The following is a 16,390-nucleotide window of genomic DNA, read 5'->3' as shown; positions in this document are numbered from 1 at the left end:
CATGTACTAAGTACTATGAACGTAAACTTAGTCCAGATATAATGCATACTAGTATTTGACATTTCTCATATATTCTCGTAAAATGGGTAATTTGTTCCTGTTTACAAACAAAGCAGTGTAGTTTGGAGAGAAAACAAAAAAACTACATGCAAACTAAGGTGGTGTCTTCTCAACATCTGGACAATAGGATCAGGAATGGAAAGCCAACAGTGAGTTTGAGACCAGGCTGGGCTTTTTATAAACAGGCTCTCACTGTGTAGCCCTGGCTGTCATGGAACTCATACCTCAAACACATCTCCCTCCCTGCCTCTGCCTCTCCAGTGCTAGGATTGAAGGTGTGCACCACTAGGCCCTGCTTGAGGACTGACAGGCTGTCCGCTGACTTTCATGTGCATGCTGTGTGTTGTCTATACCTTCTCCCCAAATAATACAATTTGAAAAATAATAAAAGTACCACTAGAACTTGGAGCCTCTTTCTTTGAGTCTGTGTGGGCTGGAAGTCCTGCTTGGTGTGCTGGCTGCCACACTTGGCAAGAGGAGGGAGTTTAAGAAAGTGACCCGTTGATGGTTCCTAAGATTACAGAAAAGACGAAAGATGAAAAGTCCTAGAAAATTGTCAGAGTAAATGTTTAAGGGTCTAGAAAATGGTTCAACAGTTAAGTCTGTTCTTCCAGAGGACCTGGTTTCAATTCCCAGCACCCACATGACTCACAGCAGTTTGTCTCCTGGTCTGGGACCCAAAACTCTTCTGGCCTCCACAGGCACCATGCACAAATGTGTGGTGTGCAGTCAAGTGCAAGTAAAAATTCTGATGCACATAAAAGCCTTCTTTTCTTGTAAAGATTTATTTTATTTGAGTACACCGTAGCTGTCTTCAGACACACCAGAAGAGGGCATCAGATCTTATTACAGATGGTTGTGAGCCACCATGTAGTTGCTGGGATTTGAACTCAGGACCTCTGGAAGAACAGTCAGTGCTCTTAACCACTGTGCCATCTCTCCAGCCCCATAAAAGCCTTTTCAAAAGAAAAAAATAAAAATAAAAAAAACCTCTTAGGAAAGTTAGAATGCTGTAGAAGAAACTTTTAGAAAGGAATATGGAAACCTAAACTTTATGCAAGTAGAAGAATTCCATTACACTTTTATTACAAGAGAAAAATTCAAATTCCTCAGTATTTTGAAGGCTTGCTCAATGCTGACAGTGTATGGGAAGGCCTGGCCCAATGGGAAGCCTGTAATTCTCTATGGCCAGATCGAGTGCGGTTGCTCATGTAGGTGAAGAGATTTGCCCAAGGTCACATAGCAAGTGAAGTCTGAGCTTCATTATGAAGCAGTCATAACCATAGTCTAGAACCATATCTGATAGAACAAACTAGAGTTCCTAATTTTGCCTGAAGTAGAAACAAATAGGAAAGGGGGGCAGGCACAGCTTTAGGGAGTAGAGCCTGTGTGTGTGCAATCACGCATGTTGGCACTGAGCAGATGAAGTGACTCATCCACTTAAGTGCATGTACAAGCATCAGGACTGGATTTCCCATCCCCACCAACCGACTAAATGCTGGTGTTCGTGAGGCTCTGCCTGTAATAACAGTGTTAGGAAGACCGAGACGAATTCCCTAGAAAGTAAGAGTCTTGATTAGCCCTGTCAGTCACTTTGGGTATCAGTTTAGAGACCCTGCCTCAATAAGGTGAAGAACAATCAGATCATTCCCAACTTCCGAAGGGGCTTCCAAACATGCACGCACACGCGCGCGCACACACACACCCCACAGCAGAATAAGCATGCTCCTCACCATTGGTCAATCATTTTCTTCCCTTCTCTCACCTTTTCCATCAGCTTTTACTCTCCAAGTAAAAGCATCTAAGCAGGGCATCGTGGCACATACCTTTAATCCCAGCACAGGGAAGGCAGAGGACAGCTAGGGTTTCATAGAGACATTGTCTCATACAAAACACAACAAACCCAAGAGTTTGGAAAGATGACCCAGTAAAGAATACTGGCTGCTCTTCCAGAAGACCTGGGTTCAATTCCCAGCTCACAAGTGCTACTCCAGCTCCAGGGGATCCAACATTCTCACACAGACATATGCAGGCAAAATACCAATGCACATAAAACCATTAAAAAAAAAACTCCACCCAAAATATCTAGGAGGATATCACATTAAATGCATGGATGTTTTGCTTGCATGTATGTGCTTGCCACATTTTCATGACTGGTGTCCTGACAAGTCAGAAGAGGCCATAGGACCTCTTAGAACTAGAGTTATACTTCATTGTGAGTTGTCATGTGGGGCCTAGGAATGAAACCCCAGTCCTCTCTGCAAGACCAAGTTCTCTAAACTGCTGAGCTGTCTCTGGACTAGCGCCTGGTTTGTTTGTTTGTTTGTTTGTTTGTTTGTTTTGTTTGTTTTTGAGACAGGGTCTTTATGTATCCCTAGCTAGCCTGGAATTCACTGTGTAGATCAAGCTGGCCTCAAACTTGCCTCTGCCTTCTCGGGTGTTAGAAGTGAAGGTGTACATCACCATGCTCCAACCATAATGTGCTCTGTAGACCAGGCTGGCCTCAAACTCAGAGACCTGCCTACCCCTGCCTCCCAAGTGCTGGGGTTAAAGGCATGAGAGCCACCACTCCCAGCTACTCAGCTTTTTTTTTTTTTTTAATTGATTGTGTTTAAGACTGAGAATTGAACCCCAGACTTAGATGCATTCAACCACTGGGCTATAACCCCAGTCCCTGCCTCCAGGTCTTTAAGCTTCTATAACCTTAATATATATATAAAGTAATTTTTATTCGCCTGATGTAATTGTCATCTTTGCCTCAGTCTGCTAACATAGGCCTAGTCCTGGAAGCTTCTAGCCTCCACACAATCTAAGTCTAGAATGTTTTCTGACTCTGAGGACTTGCTGCTGAATAAGTTCACCCTTTCTAGTTCTTTTTGAACTCTTGCTCTCTAATTCAACTCAGCTGTTCTTGCTCAAAAACTTTTCTCCAAGCTGACTGATTCAATCTGGCTTCTTTCAGCGTCTTCTGAATTGCTCTGCTTGGCCTCAAACTAACTCTGGCAATCTGTTTTAATCTTCTGGCTCCTTCTCATTCTCTGGCTCCTATGTCTTGTCTCTGTAAAACTCTCCAGGAAACCTGCTTTCTTCATCTCTCTACCACTCTGGAAGCAGCTTCTCTTTCCTCTTCTCATGAGAGTTGAACATATCTTATGTTAAAATCTTTCTCTGAGTCATCACTTTGTCTGCCATACAATCAGACATCACTTCCAAACATGGCTGCTTTCTTCTACAAACTAACTTTACCTTCACTGTTTGGGATTAAAGTGTGTATTAAGGGTGTGTCTACTCCAGCCAGAGGGATTAAAGGTGTGCTCCAAAGGCTGAGCCACAGGACAACTAGAAACAGGGTTTGTTTGTTTGTTTGTTCAGTAAATAACGGTTTCAGGGTTCACAGTATGATGTCATTTATGACGTCAAAATTAGCCTCCATGGTGACACATTTCCCCCAAGGAGGGTATACATACTCCCAAAGGCCACACCTAATAATGCCACTCTGTATGGACCAAACATTCAAACACTTGAATCTATGAGGGCCATTCCTATCAAACCACCACCACCCAAAGTTATAAGAAACAGTAAAATACCTGGTCCCAAACTTCCAATCTTTCCAATGAGAGACTATTGAGCATTAAGACCGGAGCTGGGCAGTGGTGGCGCACGCCTTTAACCCCAGCGCTTGGGAGGCAGAGGCAGGCGGATTTCTGAGTTCGAGGCAGGCCTGATCTACAGAGTGAGCTCCAGGACAGCCAGGACTACACAGAGAAACCCTGTCTTGAAAAACAAGGAAAAAAAAAAAAAAAGACCGTAGTTCCACTATTGAGCGCTGGCCTCACCAAGGTAGCAAATTTGTAGAATTGGAATATAAGCACTGGTACCCTTGTAGGAATTCTGGTAGATATATATCATATATATTATATTAGTAACATATAATTACTATATATTAATATATATATATATAATATATATTAACTATATATATATATAATATATATTATATAACTACTATTAACCTTGCAAAGTTCTAGTTGATAAGGAAATGTCTGCAGAAAAGCTTTATATTAAAAAGTTCAGGATCGCCTGGTCTACAGAGTGAGTTCCAGGACAGCCAGGGCTACACAGAGAAACCCTGTCTCGAAAAACAAACAAACAAAAAACAGCTCCAGAAGTTGTCCTTGTACTTCACATGTTATTAAAATAAATGACGGGGTGGACAAATAATGTGACTTTTTATTTTATTTGTTTGTTTATTGGTTTTTTGAGACAGGGTTTCTTTTTGTATCCTTGAACGTCCTGGAACTCGGTTTGTAGACCAGACTAGCCTTACCATGATGTCAAAATTAAGGAAAGTGGCAGGGGAAAGTCTACGTTTAAAAACAAAACACTGTCAGTGGTAGTGCACGCCTTTCATCCCAGCACTCCGGACGCAGAGGAAGGCGGATCTCTATGAGTTCCAGGCCAGCCTGATTTACAGAGTGAGTCCATGTCAGACAGGGCTACACAGAAAAGCCCCATCTGGAAAAACTGATTTAAGAAACCAAACAGGAGCTGGAGGGATGGCTCAGCGGTTAAGAGCACCGACTGCTCTTCCAGCAGCAGTCCTGAGTTCAAATCTCAGCAACCACATGGTGGCTCACGACCATCTGTAATGGGATCTGATGCCCTCTTCTGGTGTGTCTGAAGACAGAGACAGTGTACTTATATACATAAAATAAAATCTTTAAAAAACAAAACAAAACAAAACTACTTGAGCCTGATTCTGAGGAGGGAAGGGAGGGAGGGGAAGAGGGAAATGGTTTCAGCTGTCACATGAAGTCCACAGATCCTAAGTATGCCAGGCTTGGCTGACCCAAGCATCATTGGCCCTAAGGCAGCACCAAGGCTCCAGGCTGGCCAGCAGATGGTTGTTTATCAGCTCCTTCCCGCAAATCCCAATCGCCCCGTCGCAGCGTGGCATGTCGGAAGGCTAATCCCGCGGGTGCCCTGACCTCAGCCCTGACTCCGGTCCCCCATTGCTCCAGTACATCCCTATAGCCAGGTCTTCCTGGAGCTGGCTCTTCCTCCCCTCCTCCTCCGTGGGAGTGACGCTCCCGAGCTTGGGGGGGGTGGGGGGGGGGGTAGGGGGGCTCTGCTGATTCCTGGGGACCGGTGCAAACTGGTTCTCCGGGTGGATTTGTATCTGCTGGAGGGAATGGAGCTGGGCCCCGCCCCTAGTCTCTAGTGCCTAGTCTCTAGTCTCTAGGGTATTAAACCACCCAGTGAGAAACCACCACTCCCCCGGACTTGAGTGACATGCTGTGTGCCTGACTATTCCCTTCTAGCTTCAGGTTTATCTCCATGGGTCCTCTGCAAGGAGCTGAGAGACAAGTGACTTAGGGGACTCTTGGGAGACCCAGAGTAGGAATGGAGTCCAGGATTTTCACACCTACCTGATGAAGCTGGCCAGCCTCAAGAGGTTACAGGCCTGTGGATCCTGGATCCGGCCAGAAAAGGTCAGTCTTAGGTTGTCCTGAAGTCATCAATTCTGAGGTAACTGAGGCCTGAAGAGCTGCTCTACTAAAAGAAGAAATTCTAAGCCCCCAGGGGAAGCTAGGCCTTAGGAACACCAAGGATAGATACTTAATAACTTTTTATGACAATCCCTTAGGGACGGCTCTGCTTCTATTGGATGGCGAGGGGACCCACAGAGGGCTGAAGAGAAAGCATCCTACAGGCAAATGTCACATTGATGCATTACTTTGACCCTCTGCTCTACACTAGGACCTGTCCCCATGTGTTTGCTTTGTGTTTGAGGCTGGGTCCCCTATGTTACCCACCCCTTGAGTCCCAGACCCATATGTGTTGGCCATGTTACAATCTCCTTTCAGAGCACCCACTGTGCCCTGTAAGACAGAGCCTCATTCTTTCAAAGCAGTGGTGCCCAGTAAGCACCTGGCTGCCCATCCTTCCTTTCCATGAGGTCAGCTGCTCTTGGGCAATCAGCCTCTCCTGGGTGTGGGATTAAACCAGGTCAGGTTCTGCTCAATGAAAAGCAGCGTCCTTATTCTGAGGCAATACTGTGTGGAGCACAGAGGTGACAAGGTGCTATGTGGCTGACAGTCCTGGTTGAAACTGAGGGCAGAGGAAGCATCCCCAGAATCCACAAAAGACAAATGTCTGTCCCTAGCATGATGGAAAGAATCCAGTGTGGTCAGCTTATACTCAGTGGCTGCCTGGGTTCCTGGCTGGCAGCAATGTGGGCTGAACATTGGCCTCTGCTGTTGGCCAATCTACTGCTACTAAGCAGGAGACGCCAGTGACCCTCAGTCGTCGCCGTGCTGTTCTATGCATAGCTGCCACCCATTCTGCCATGGTCACTGCCGTATGGACCCACTGAGCAAGCACTGGGCTGGCTGGGAAGAGACCGATTCACCTCCACAGGTTGGCAAGGCTCCTTTGCAGGAATTCTGTTTGGGAGTTGTGGTTTAAATGTGTCGCCCTGACAGAGTTTTTGATAAAAGGGTGACACTGGAAGGTGGGACCTTGAGAAAATGAGACTAAGTAGATTTTAAGTCATGAGAGGGGTTGCCTTTTAAAGAGGTGTTTCTCTTTCCTATCTTGTTCCTGACTGTGAGGTAAGGGCACCCACCATAATATGCTGCCTTGCTACAGGCCCAAAAGAAACAGCAGGAAACATCCAAACCTGAGCCCAGGTAAACCTTTCTTCTTCTTTCTTTCTTTATTTACGTATACAGTGTTCTGTCTGTGTGTACGCCTATGTGCCAGAATTGGGCATCAGACCCCAGTATATATGGGTGTGAACTACCATATGGTTGCTGGGAATTGAACTAAACACCTCTCAACAAGCAGCCAGTGCTCTTAACCTATGAGCCATCAATCCAACCTACCTTTCTTCTTTTTAACCTAATTGTCTCAGGTGGATTTTGTTTTTTGGGGTTTTTTGTTTTTGTTTTGTTTGGTGCTGACTCATAAGGCAAACACCTGTGACATAAATACCTTCTTTACATTCTGTGCCTATGCCTATCTGGAGAGATCCGGCCATATCCTCTGTCCTGAGGCCTAGTGGTCACCTGACAGCAGCTGTTCTCCTCCCTCACCTCCGAGTCATTGTAGCTCCTCCTCCATCCACCTCTCATTTCAGCCAAGTTAACAAATATGCACGCCTCTCGATGACCTGACCCCTGCAAGTCATTCCTTTACCCTAGTCCTGCAGGTCCACCTGGAGCGTGGCTGAGGGCTTCGGCTGCCCACTTTCTGTTGGTGCCAGCATCCTGCAGTGCCATCTGTAAGCCAGGCCTGGAGTCATTCCTTCTCAGCCAACTGATCCCAAGGAACAACCTTTGAAGTCCTAGGAACAGAGTCCATGAAGCAGGAGTCACCGTGGAAGGCATCTGAGCCACCTGCTCACATAGCTTACCCGGGCCTTCTGCACCTGCCAGTGCAGATCTCTCATGTGCCATCTCCACAGGGTGACAGACTGCTGCTGTGCAAACCCAACACATGGCTCAGTGACTGAGAGGACATGCAGGGCATGCTGGCTTCTTGAGGACGGTCCATGGCCAGGAATTGATGGCCATTTGCAAATGCACCACACACTTGTCCCCTAACCCTGGTGGGGGCTACAACTCTCTCAGTAGGGCTTGCCTAAGCTGCATTCAATGTCTCCACTGGCCAGAGCCACTTCAAATGTTGTTGGATCTGCTCTGCTGGATCACAGAGCCAAGTGGAGATGCACGGGCTGCTACACTCCTATAATCCCAGCATGAAAGAGGTTGAAGCCCTGAGTTCAAAACCAGCCTGAGCTACTTATCAAGTTTAAGCTTAGCAAAGTAAACTGTAGCACAAACCTGAGGATCTAAGTTCAGATCTTTAGCACCTGTAAAAAGCCAGCATGATAGTATGTGTCTGTGACAGTGTGTGCCTGTGATAGACAGTGTGTGCCTGTGACTGACAGTGTGTGCCTGTGACTGACAGTGTGTGCCTGTGATAGACAGTGTGTGCCTGTGATAGACAGTGTGTGCCTGTGACTGACAGTGTGTGCCTGTGATAGACAGTGCGTGCCTGTGACTGACAGTGTGTGCCTGTGACTGACAGTGTGTGCCTGTGACAGACAGTGCGTGCCTGTGACTGACAGTGTGTGCCTGTGACTGACAGTGTGTGCCTGTGATAGACAGTGTGTGCCTGTGACTGACAATGTGTGCCTGTGACTGACAATGTGTGCCTGTGACTGACAGTGTGTGCCTGTGACTGACAGTGTGTGCCTGTGACTGACAGTGTGTGCCTGTGACTGACAGTGTGTACCTGTGACTGACAGTGTGTGCCTGTGATAGACAGTGTGTGCCTGTGATAGACAGTGTGTGCCTGTGACTGACAGTGTATGCCTGTGATAGACAGTGCATGCCTGTGACTGACAGTGTGTGCCTGTGATAGACAATGTGTGCCTGTGACTGACAGTGTGTGCCTGTGACTGACAGTGTGTGCCTGTGACTGACAGTGTGTGCCTGTGATAGACAGTGTGTGCCTGTGACTGACAGTGTATGCCTGTGATAGACAGTGCATGCCTGTGACTGACAGTGCATGCCTGTGACAGACAGTGTGTGCCTGTGACAGACAGTGTGTGCCTGTGACTGACAGTGTGTGCCTGTGACTGACAGTGTGTGCCTGTGACTGACAGTGTGTGCCTGTGACAGACTGCATGCCTGTGACAGTGTGTGCCTGTGACTGACAGTGTGTGCCTGTGACTGACAGTGTGTGCCTGTGACTGACAGTGTGTGCCTGTGACTGACAGTGTGTGCCTGTGACTGACAGTGTGTGCCTGTGACAGACTGCATGCCTGTGACAGTGTGTGCCTGTGACAGCATGTGCCTGTGATAGACAGTGTGTGCCTGTGACTGACAGTGTGTGCCTGTGACTGACAGTGTGTGCCTGTGATAGACAGTGTGTGCCTGTGACAGACAGTGTGTGCCTGTGACTGACAGTGTGTGCCTGTGACTGACAGTGTGTGCCTGTGACTGACAGTGTGTGCCTGTGACTGACAGTGTGTGCCTGTGACTGACAGTGTGTGCCTGTGATAGACAGTGTGTGCCTGTGACAGACAGTGTGTGCCTGTGACTGACAGTGTGTGCCTGTGACTGACAGTGTGTGCCTGTGACTGACAGTGTGTGCCTGTGACAGACAGTGCGTGCCTGTGACTGACAGTGTGTGCCTGTGACTGACAGTGTGTGCCTGTGACTGACAGTGTGTGCCTGTGACTGACAGTGTGTGCCTGTGACTGACAGTGTGTGCCTGTGATAGACAGTGTGTGCCTGTGACTGACAGTGTGTGCCTGTGACTGACAGTGTGTGCCTGTGACTGACAGTGTGTGCCTGTGACTGACAGTGTGTGCCTGTGATAGACAGTGTGTGCCTGTGATAGACAGTGTGTGCCTGTGACTGACAGTGTGTGCCTGTGACTGACAGTGTGTGCCTGTGACTGACAATGTGTGCCTGTGACAGTGTGTGCCTGTGATAGACAGTGTGTGCCTGTGACAGACAGTGTGTGCCTGTGACAGACAGTGTGTGCCTGTGATAGACAGTGTGTGTCTGTGATAGACAGTGTGTGCCTGTAACTGACAGTGTGTGCCTGTGACTGACAGTGTGTGCCTGTGACTGACAGTGTGTGCCTGTGACAGACAGTGTGTGCCTGTGACTGACAGTGTGTGCCTGTGACTGACTGCATGCCTGTGACAGTGTGTGCCTGTGACTGACAGTGTGTGCCTGTGACTGACAGTGTGTGCCTGTGACTGACAATGTGTGCCTGTGACTGACAGTGTGTGCGTGTGACAGTGTGTGCCTGTGATAGACAGTGTGTGCCTGTGATAGACAGTGTGTGCCTGTAACTGACAGTGTGTGCCTGTGACTGACAGTGTGTGCCTGTGACTGACAATGTGTGCCTGTGACTGACAGTGTGTGCCTGTGACTGACAGTGTGTGCCTGTGACTGACAGTGTGTGCCTGTGACAGTGTGTGCCTGTGACTGACAGTGTGTGCCTGTGACTGACAGTGTGTGCCTGTGACAATGTGTGCCTGTGGGACTGTGATAGATGACTTGGGTTTTGGTAAAAGCTCTGGCTGGAAGTAGCCTGGAGACCCAACGGGTGTCCATTGCCTGTGAGGAATGGGCATCTGTTCCCCTGTGCTCCCAGAACCCAGGCTCCTGACACTAGGCCAAGATCTCCATTGACCTGCACTTTGCAGTCATGCATAGGGCAATGCAGCCCCTCCCAAAGAGCACAGGTAGAGGGCGTGACTACAGGCCTCAGCCTCAAGAGATACCTGAAGGCCAGAGGGCGTAGCCAATTAAGCATTCTTCCCCAGACCCTTCTTGCTTCTCCCTCCCTGTTTACATCAGGCCCACCCTGACATAAGTGGGGGTGCATCCAGATCCAGTACCATCTGCCATAAAAATAAAGCCTGTAAAGCTCATGGACTTTCTCGTGTCATTGGGGCCGGGCTGTGAGGAATCGTGGAGAAGGCTTTTAATGAGCTGCTGTATCCGTAGCTGCCATGCCTAACTTCCTGCCATGAGGACCTTTCTGTGTTCCAGCCACGGGGACCTCCTCTTCAAGCAAGCTAGCCGGGCCACCGAATCTGCTAAGCAAGTACAGTAACCGAGTCTCTCCCGAGGGGCCCCGCGGAGCCTTGTCTCGCTCTTCTTTGACTGCTTGCACTTACTTGCCAGCACATCTGGTGGAATCTACCTCTTCACAATCCCAGCTTAGTCAGGATTCTCTAGAATCCTGTAATGACTCACAGTGTGCAGTTCAACTAACCCAACAATGGGGAGCTGGGAATGGGAAGTTCAAAGTCTAGTGTTGCTCAATCCACAAGGCTAGTTGTTTCAGCTGGTCCTCCTGTCCTCTGAAGCATTCACCATAATCTAAAACTAAAACAGCTAGTGACATACCAAATATACATTTTCCCATAGCAATTGAGTATTTTTTAAGCATATATATGTATCTACGTATGGATTTATGGGGGGAGGGAGACTTGCCAGAGCTCATATGTGGAAATCAGAGGACAACTTGAGTCAGTTCTCAACTTCTATAGTGGGTACTGGGGATCAAACTTGGGTTGTCAGGCTTGGCAGCCAGTGCTAGACCTACTGAGCCATCTTGCCAGCCAATCTTGTTTTGATTTTGAGACAGGGTCTCTTTATTATGTATCTCTGGCTATCCTGGAACTCACTATGTAGACCAGGCTGTCCTTAAATTCACAGAGATCTGCCTGCCTCTGCCTCCCACCCAGCTTTCCAACCAATCTTTTTATCTTTTTATAATGTATTATTATCATGTGTGTGTTGTGTATGGGTTCCAGGGCTTAAACTAAGGCCACCAGGCTTGTGGTCTTTTGCTCAATGGACCATGTCAAACATGTTACGCTAACTTGAGACCAACTTTCCCACAGTTCCTTGCAGCTACATGCATCCATATACTATAACTCTATACGGGATGTAACTGGAGTGACACCTCCCATTTCCAAGCTTTGGCTTGGACTCGTTGTACTCCTCCTGTCTCAACATCCTGAGTGCTGAGGCCAAAAGCCACCATGGGTGGCTGTACACATATGCTGTACTGGCTGGGTTTGTGTGTTCACTTGACACAACTGGAGTCCTCATAGAGAAAGGAGCCTTCCTTGAGGAAATGCTTCCATGAGATCCAGCTATAAGGCATTTTCTCAATTAGTGATCAAGGGTGGGAGGGCCCACTGTGGGTGGTGCCATCCCTAGGCTCATAGTCCTGGGTTCTATAAGAAAGCAGGCTAAGCAAGCCAGGGAAAGCAAGCCAGTGAACAGCACCTCTCCATGGCCTCTGCATCAGCTCCTGCTTCCTGACCTGCTTGAGTTGCAGTCCTGACTTCCTTTGGTGATGAACAGCAATGTGGAAGTGTGAGCTGAATAAACCCTTTCCTCCCCAACTTGCTTCTTGGTCATGATGTTTTGTGCAACAATAGAAACCCTGACTAAGACGTAAGCTTTCTAAACTTTTTTTCCCTCGTTCATGGGCTGGGACCAAGTGAGGAATAACCGTAATGTGGGTGAGAACAGTAACCCTGGAGACGATGGAACAGACTGCGGAGGAGCCCTGGTTCCTAGGAGGTCCTGATATATTAGCTCTTGTCACTGTGGCCGACAGCCGAGAGAAAGCAATGTAACAAGGGAAGAGATTTCTTTGGGCTCACAGGTTTAGTCCTCAGTCAGTTAGTTGGCCCACAGCTTTATGTGCTTCTAGAGAGACAACAGCACATCATGGCAGAAGCATATGGTGACAACTCATAGTAGCCATAAGGCAGAGAGAGGGGACTCCTGCAAGAATCCATCACCAGTGGCCCAGCCTCTTTCGAATGAGCCCACCTCTTAAAATTTCCCAGCACCTTCCAACAGTCCCTCGCTGGAAACCAAGCCTTCCGCCTGACGGCCTTTAGGGAACATTCTAGAATACAACAGCTTACCCAGCTGTGGTCGCTGTTGCTGTCTTTAGGTTGGCATATGAGAGAAAATAACTTGTCTGTCCAGTTTGGATAACCTTTTTGGGGGCCTCTGCTGTACCAGCTTAATCTGTACCCTAATCTGTACAGTATAAGTGTCACAAGTCCTATGACCTAATCCTGCCTAAAGCAAAATCAGAGAGAAGCTTGACTCCTTAAACTGGGAAAAGCCAAGCACTGCTCAGAAGTCACCCTGCCATGTTGCTGGCCCTAACAAGGGGCTGTGGGAGAGGGGAAAGTAGCCTTAAAATTGAGCTTTTGGGCCAGGTAGTGGTGGCACATGCCTTTAATCCTAGCAGTCAGTAAATAGAGGTAGGAGGATACCTCTGAGTTCAAGGCCAGCCTGGTCTACAGGGTGAGTTCCAGCACAGCCAGGGCTACACAGAGAAATCATGTCTTGAAAACCATCCAGCCAATAACAACAACAAAAACAAGACAAGACAATAACAGAAAAAGATAAAGCTTTGGGGAAAGACCCTGAAAAATCTGATGATGACCTTAAGGTAAAAGTAGTATTTGGATGGCTGGGAATGAGAGGCAAATGAGAAAAGACAGATGGCGGCAGGAAAGATCATTGTAGGGTGTCAATTTGTTACAATCTAGAGTCTTCTGGAGAAGGGAGTCTCAGTGAGGAATTATGTAGAATCATTCACTCTGTAGTTCTGTCTGTGGGGGCTTGTCTTGATTATATTAATTGAGATAGGAAGATTTACCCACTGTGGGTGGCACCATTCCCTGGGCAGGAAGCTTCTGAACTGTTTGAGTGAAGAAAGCAAGCTGAACACAAGTGCACATGCATTAATTCCTGGTTCTCTGCTCTTGGCTGTGATGTGATTGATTGGCTGCTTCACCTCCCTGCTGCCTTGGTTCCCCTACAATGATGGACTGTCACCTGAAACTGGAAGCCACATCAGCCCTTTCTCCTTGAATTGCTTTTGTTGGGGTATTTTATCAACAACAACAGGAACAGAAATGAAAATATGGGGCGAACAGAAAAGGTGCTACAATCTCAGGCCAGCATTAAAAAGCCAGAGCTTCGGGGCTTGAATTGACGTGACAAATTCACAGGTTCAGTTTTCTAAAAGCTTTTTCATGTTTTTCTTAAAGATCTGTCTGCAAACAGATCCTTCCTGGGTGAGAAGTTTAAACATAATCACGTCTACTATATTATGTGCATATTTCATTGCTTTATTAAATCCTTCAAACAACACTGTTCTGTGGTCTGATTAACAACCTTAGAATACCACTTCACAAGAGAAGGGGAAACCATAGACTTCCGATGTTCTTCCTAAGATCCTCTTGTCTCAGGGGACAGTGGGTGGCATCCTATGAAAATGACCATTGGGTGCCATAGCTAATGGCCAGCTCACTGCTACCCACTTCCAGTGACATTTTCTGGCTATAGGAAAGGGTGTGTCAATGCTGGTTGGATCATAGTGACACTTTTTTCTCTAGCCATAAGGATTGGACAGAGATAGGCATGTGACCCCAGGAGGGCCAATCTGGACTCTTCCCTAAGATTGATACAGAGGCAGCAGAACATATCTCCTGGGTTCTTTTCCTCTTGGGATTGTTACCTTTGGGGCTTCCTCAGGGAAGAGAAAGCCTATTAGTAAATTGAGCAGAGATATAAGAAGGGCGGAAATCTAACAGGGTTCAATTTCAGAAACATGAAAATGTGGAGAGAAACTGTGCTTCCTACCTTTACAGAAATGGCAGCTATAAGCCCTTGATGACCTCAAAATCCTTAAAGTTGGGGTTGACAACAGGCCCCCTCACAGGATTGCCATGAGAATTACGAAGAATAGAGGTGGCGGTTGGCCTGATGCAGAAGCATGAACAGAGATCTGAGTTCAGATCCCCAGCAACCATGTAAAAAGCCAAATGCCATGACCATATACCTGCAGTCCCAGTGCCTAGCTGTATTGCTTACTGGTCAACCAGTCTAGCCAACTGGTGAGCTCCAGGTCCATGTACAGGGGCACATGCCCTTTATCCCAGCACTCCTGAGGTGGAGGCAGGCAGGTGATCTCTGTGAGTGAGGCTAGCCTGATCTACATAGCAAGTATGAGGACAACCAGGGCTACATAGTGAGACCCTGTCTCAGGAAAAAAAAAAGACAGAGAAATAATTGAGAAAGACATCAATACTGACTATACACACAAGCACTTGCACTGTTGTGTGCACCTGTGCCCACACATTCATAAACCACACACACACACACACACACACACACACACACATGCACACGCACACATGCACACACCAACTTAATACAGCTCAAGAGCAGTTGCCCAGGGAATGGCACCTCCCGAGGGGCTGAACCTTCCATCAGCAGTAAACACTTCGTGCCAGGAAGTGGTGGCCTTTCATCCCAGCACTCCAGGGAAGCAGGAGGAGGTGGATCTCTGTGAGTTCAAGGCCAGCCTGGTCTACAGAGCTAGTTTTAGGACAGCCAGGGCTACACACACACACACACAAACCCTGTGACAGGGTTGGGGTGGCGTAAGGGTGGGCCGGAGGGCCATCATGATCAAAGCAATTTCTCAGCTAAAGCATTCCTTCTAGGTGACTCTAAAAAGTCCCTCAGGCCAGGAGGGGCTGGCGTCCATTTTTAAGCCCAGCATGCCTTGAAGGCAGAGGCAGGCAAATCCTGAATGTGGACCCAAGGCTACACAGAGAAACCCTGTCTTAAATACAATAACAAGACAAAGAAACAAAGAGGGAAAGAAAGAAAGGAAGAAAGGAAGAGGGAAAGAAAGAAAAAAAAGTACCTCAGGCCTCAAATCTAGACTGCCAATGTAAGCAACCCCGACTCTAGGGGAGACCTTATTCCCTCTAGTTAATCCTTCCCAGACGTGCCTCAATAGACATGCTCAGGGTGTTATTTCAGCTGACTCCTAATCTAATTAAGCTGACAATCAGATTAAGCATGATACACACATTCATGTGACCTCACACGCGCATGTATACGATGCCTAGATTAGTTATTCAGCACAGTAAGTGCTTAAGAAATGGTGAGATGACTTAGCGGTTAAGAGTACTGACTGCTCTTCATGAGTTCAAATCCCAGCAACCACATGGTGGCTCACAACCATCAGTAGTGAGATCTGATGCCCTCTTCTGGGCGTCTGAAGACAGCTACAATGGACTTACATAAAATAAATGAATACGTAAAAATCCTATGGACGAGAGTGAGCAGGGCTGGAGCGAGAGGAAAAAGGGAAGGGAAAAGAAGAAAAGAAGTGGTGACTCTTTTCAAATCTGCCTTTGGCTCAGATTCCTAAAGATATAAACCAATGTCTTCCTCGTGTACTGGAACACACACTTTTTTCTCTTTTGAAGTTTTTGTTTTATTTATTTTTTTTATTTTATGTTTGAATGCTAAGGTTGGAACCCAAGGTCCCATACATGCTAGGCCAACACCTACCTATGAGCTAATTCCCTTATCTGGCCCTCTCTTCTTATACCCTGAAGGGCACTGAGGGTCAGCAAACATTTAGAGAGTTCTGATTTGCAGAGTTTCTGTAGGAGAGAGGACGGAGCTGCTGCAACAACATGAAGTAAAGATTTCCTGGCCCCAGCAAGCTCCAGCAAGCTCCAGCAAGCTCCAGCAAGCCTCTAGTCTCTGTACACACACACACACACACACACACACACACACACACACACGGTTCAAACACCTGTCTGAACTCAGGTTCTGGGGCTTGTACAGCAATCACTCATCTGCTAATCAGTCTCTCCAGCCACCAGAGGCCAGAGCCTGAAGCAGTAGGGCCAGGAATCAGCAAGTCACAATGCTCAGGA

This window comes from Arvicanthis niloticus, chromosome 16 (assembly GCF_011762505.2).
Source record: "Arvicanthis niloticus isolate mArvNil1 chromosome 16, mArvNil1.pat.X, whole genome shotgun sequence".
NCBI classification, from domain to species: Eukaryota; Metazoa; Chordata; class Mammalia; order Rodentia; family Muridae; genus Arvicanthis; species Arvicanthis niloticus.
This window is presented reverse-complemented; position numbering follows the sequence as displayed.